This window comes from Antechinus flavipes, chromosome 5 (assembly GCF_016432865.1).
Source record: "Antechinus flavipes isolate AdamAnt ecotype Samford, QLD, Australia chromosome 5, AdamAnt_v2, whole genome shotgun sequence".
NCBI lineage: Eukaryota > Metazoa > Chordata > Mammalia > Dasyuromorphia > Dasyuridae > Antechinus > Antechinus flavipes.
In genome coordinates, this window is record NC_067402.1 from 217,302,804 (window position 1) to 217,308,514 (window position 5,711).

Consider the following 5,711-nt stretch of genomic DNA (forward strand, 5'->3'; position numbering starts at 1 on the left):
TATACTAATGTAATGTAATTATGATATATGAAATAAAATGATTTATTTTCCTCCTTGAAATGCATTCAGTCCTTCCAACCTTACGGGATTTTAAAATGCATGGGTTGTGGGGGCGGGGGAGAGGGAGGGGCACCACGCCACTGATTTTCAGAGGGGGCATTTGGGGGTAGAGTAGGAGTCCTAAGTTTGAAGCTAAAGGATGAAGGAGAGGGGCTAGAATGTTCCTTTTTGGGGGTGGAAATTTTACCTTCGAAATCGGCAGAAACTACAAAATCAGCTTGGTTTACCGTTTTATTAAGAAAGGATGGAGGAAATGTTAGTAGTGTATATCAAAGGGGGAAATGTGCCCTGCGTACATAACTACCGCCGCCACCATCAGAGCCCAGTTGTTAAATGCTTACCAGCATAACCTCAGTTCTTCACTTGGGAAATAAGGGCCTTGTTCTCCATGACAGGTCTCTTCCAGCTCTAAAAGTCCACGCAAGTCAAACCAAGTAGTCAACCAAAAGCGCTTGAGGACTCCTACGTCCCGCACTGGGCGGCGGCGGCTGCCGCGGTTTGTCAAAGGACCGTGACCTGAGGGAGGTGGCCCATGACACGGCAGTGAATCGGAGTTAAATGAGGGAGGTCGCCTGCCTCACTTCCCTCTCTAGAGCCACCTGGGTTCGGTGGCTGAACAGGGATGGCCGGAGATGGCCCAGATGCCAAGGGAGACAAAGTCAAGTCTGTCTGACCGAGGCACACCCGCTCAGTCAGTAAGGTTCATCCTCCGGGGGTCCGACCAGGCACTGTGCTACCCCTGGCAATACCCCCTCCCCCCAGGCTCCCCCAAATAAGTAAGGGCAAAAGATAGTTCCTATTCTCCAGTGAGGGAGACAACGTGCAAACCACCGTGTGCAAACAAGGGGTCCGCTGCAGGTAGTCTCAGAGAGGTGACCCTAAGATTAAGGACTGGGGGACTTCCGGGCAACCAGGAGGCGGCGGGGAGTGGAGAGAGCATTCTAGGCCCCAGAGAAAATCTCTCCGGATCCTTGAGATGGAATAATATTTTTAAAACCTCACTATATTTCAGAGTAGAAGAAGTGAGATTCCTGGGTCCTTGCAAGACAATCCATTTGCAATGCCTTACACGTTTGTATGCATCATTTTGTTCAGGTGGGGTCAGACTTTTAAAATTTGTCATAAAACTGCAATTCTCTACATTACAATAAAGAGCATATTTATTGGCATATTTTATTTATAATATTTTAAAAGCAAGGAACTTTCACTGTCAGCCATATCAAGTTTAAGGGAGGGAAATAACCTGCTCCTTAGAGAAGAGCCAGGATAGTGTCACTGTATACCTAATTACACTAATTACAGCTTTACATATAATGCCTCAGGGAAAGAGATAAATGGCTGACCAGAGTTGATGGTTTATGGATGGAAAAAGAAAACAGGATATTGCTCAACAGATTGGAGACCAAGACTGGGGGTGGGAAGGGAAAGATGTCCATGAATCAGCATCTTGGGGGAGATTCAGAGTCAGTGGCAGTGACTCAGAGGTCCTGTCCCTAACCTATGCCTGGTACACAGTAGGCAGCTTTTTGATTAATGAGTGGATTGAATTACATGAAATAATACAATAAACTTTTCATCCATTTAGTTTTTTTTCTGAATGGGTTGTCTCAGAAAAAGAAGTGAAGAAATGCAAGGCCCAGGGGTTGATTACTCGCAAAAGAGGCCCAGTAATGTTATGGGGACCAGAATTATAAATCCAGCCCCAGATCCTTCCAGGCTCCCAGTTCCATGTCATTAACTGTTTATTGAATGTATTAAACCAGAGATTCCAAAAATATTTTATGTATCTGTAGGCATTTTGTTCAAGTGGGGTCAATCTTTTAAAAATTGTCATTAAACTGCAATTCTCTATATTACAATAAAAAGCATATTTATTAAAAGTTTTATTTTGCTACATTTTAAAAATAAGGGGCTTTTAGTATCAACCACATTGAGTTTAAAGGAGAGAAATATCCTCAACTCAACACGTCCAAAATAGAATGCATTATCGTTCCCCAAAATCTTAATCACCTTCTGAATTACACTATTACTATTGAAAGAAACCACCAACCTACTAATCATCATCTTTATGCTCTCTGTCTTATCAAATCATTGCTGTCCTTCACTACACATATCCAATTCGTTTTTCATACTTTAACAATTCTATCTCAAGAACATTTCTCATTCTTTCCTTCTACACCACACAAGACTTATATATTTCATATTCTATCCAAACTAGACTGAACACACCTTGCTTTTGCCTGCTTCTGAAGTCTCATCTGTTCATCTCTACCTGAAAAAAATATTAACCAATCCCTAAAGGCCATCTCAAATCACCACTTCTCCATAAATCTTTCCCTGATCTTAACTGGAAGTAATCTTTCCTCTACTCTTTGGTTCTCTTCTGCCACTTCATTACATACTATATTGTATTATAGATCTTTTTAAAAAATCAATATTGCTCTTTCAAGTAAGTTCCTGAGGATGTCTCATATTTTATTCATGACTGTACACAACTTGGCTCATTGGATTTAGAATTTATATGGATCTTAGGACAACATCTAGTCCAAAGACCTTGTTTTACAGATGAGGAAATGAAAACTCAGAGACATTAAGCCGCTATCCAAGTCATGCCATTAGATCTTCAGAGTTGAAATCTATTCTTCCATAACCCCACCTGACACAGTGCTTTGCACAAAGTGATCATCAATAAATGTTTGTTGGATGTGTATAACTTTATATAACCTTGGCAGCTGGGATCTGAGAATTAGCTGAGAGAGAAGAATTAGAGGTCATCTAGTCCAACCTTCTCCTTGTACAGATAAGGAAAAAAGCTGATAGAAGTAAAGTACATAATTTGAAGACTAAGATCTTTAGAGTATGTCTAGTGATTTTTCTGCTAACAGAACTTTGCACAAAGTAATCACTCGTAAATATTTATCGAATGAATCTGAAATTATAGCTCTGAAGATATGGATTTAGGATCAATAAAAATAGAATTTCATTCAAAATATTTGCTAAGGATCTGAGTATATAAAAACAGATCCCTGGAAACCTGATATGGTCCATACTCTCAAAGTACTTACAATTAGATAGTATACCACACATAAATAAATAAATGTGATAAAAAGTGTAAAGTTTTTAGAGCAAATGAGAGAAGAACAAATGCATTTTAAGAAACTGCAGTAGAAAATATGACTTTCAGCTGAGGGGATTAAGAAAGTAAAAGGAAGACATCACATCACAAACAAAAGGTTGTGGCAACTCTTTTAAGACCATACTTTGCAAATTATCCGTCCACCTACCAGCAAACTAGACCCTATTCAATGAGAACATCTTGTCATCTTCTCTATTATTACATATGTTCCTCCCTAAATGCTCATTCTTCATTTTCCACCCCTTGCTCTTGCTTTGGGAAAAATAATTAAATATTTGCTATCATTGCTACTAGAAAGGATGTAATAATGGATTTGTTCTATAGCTTCACTAATAATTCCTATGACTCCCCAAATCACAAGTAAAGCCAACAGTCATGTATGAATCATCTACCATGTGCCAGACTAGATACTAAATGCTGAGAATACAAAGAATGATTAAAAACAGTCCCAGAACTCAAGGAGCTTACGTTCTAATGGGGAGACAAGATGCCAACAACTATGTACATATAAGACATATACAAGGTAAATTGGAGGTAATCTCAGAGGGAAGTCACTAGCAGTTAGGGGAAGTTCCCTTCCCTAGCCCCCACTCTCCTATATGTTATATCTTCTTATTAAAATATAAGTTCTTTGATGGCCAGGACTATTTCACTTTTGTGTTTGTTTCCCCAGCACCTAGCACAGTACCTGGCACATAGTAAGCCCTTAATGTGTTATGAGAGAAATAGTTCCTCTTTAAGCTTATGTGATAGATTGCTACCCACCAAATAAATCCACCATAATACAGAAATTATAGAAGTAAAAACTTATGGAGGTTTTTTATTATGCTTAAGCACATATTTAGGATTCAGAAAAATAACTTCAAACCAAAATTAGGATTCTAAGACGGTTTTTATAGATAAAATTACATCAGAGAGACAGAGAAATAAATTCTTTTATATATATCAGCCTTGTACATTTTTTAGGATATAAAAGTTAAAAAAATAAATTCATGATCCCGTGGTTCCTTCAATGTCATAAAAATTGAACTAATTTAAAAAGAATCATAATCTCATATATCCCCTAAGGAAACAAACCTACTCAACCAGTCTCCAGAGGTAAACTAAGTCAGGTTATAGATTGAATAATATTTAGAGGGTTCACAGTGAGCTGACTGAGAAGGGAAATTTACAGTCAGTGTTGGAATCCTTCCACAAATAACTAAATTATTTTGGGATGCTCAGGCTACACTTTGGCTTTTTAATCTGAGGGATGTCAAAAAGTCTTCCCTTCATTCTATCATTCTATGAGTCAGATTTTAACCAAGTCAGGTTAATATTAATAGGGAAAAGTCCACCATAGATATGACATAATAAAATGTAATAAAAGAAAAATAAAAGATTACCATCACAGTATCTACAATATCTCTCTTAGATCACATATGTAGCAATTGGTGTGTCTGCATTGTTGTTGTTTTTGTTGTTTGTCCTTCACTTTCAAGAGGATCAATAACATCACAAGGTGATATTTTGACTTGTAGGTGAATTAGATTTCAGTAAGGCAGAGTTGTCAACCTCGCTCTTCCAGAATCAATGAAGTCTAGGGACAAGAGAAAAGTTAAAATGACTGGAGATAGTCCAGGATGAAATCGATGATCTTGGCCCCTTTGATGTTTGGCCAAACTCTAATCATTGGAAGAAATTATTCTCATCCACCCATAGGAATGGGGATGGAGGAGGGATTCTTAACATGCTTGGGGTAGACATCCCCCTAAATCACCAATGGGTGTGAAGCCTGTTGAGTACCATCAATATGATTTAGCCCATACTATGTAGGACCACTGCACATTCTACATCTTTTTGGAGCCATAGGTGAGAGATGAATGCCAGATGTGTATGAGAACCCCTAAGAAGTGCTGGGCAAGCCCTCATACCAGAGGTGCTAGTCCTCTATGAATACCCCATACACTGGGTAGAGAGGAGAAAAAGGAGGAGGAATCACATGGACCACTGAAAACTGCCTTTTGGCTTTTCTTGTCTTTTTTTTCCCTCTCTCTCTCACTCTCTATCTCTCTCCCTCCTTTTTCTCTTTTCCCCCTCCTCCCCTCTCTCCTCTCCTTTTCTCTCTCTCTCTTTCTCTTTCTCTACCTTTCTCTCTCATTCTCTCTCTGTCTCTGTCACTGTCTCTCTCTCTCTCTGACTCTGGGTCTCTTTCTCTGTCTCTGTCTCTCTGTGTGTCTGTCTCTGTCTCTCTGTGTGTCTGTCTCTATCTCTTTGTCTCTCTCTGTCTCTGTCTCTGTCTCTGTCTCTCTCTGTGTCTGTGTCTCTGTCTCTTTGTCTCTCTCTATCTCTGTCTCTCTGACTCTGGGTCTCTGTCTCTCTCTGTCTCTCTCTGTGTCTCTCTCTTTCTGTCTCTGTCTCTGTCTCTCTCTCTCTGTCTGTCTGTCTCTCTCTCTCTCTCTCTTTCTCTTTCTCTCTGTCTCAGCCACAAATATCACATTGAAGAGGAGATTCTTGGGCAGGTCCCACTACTGAA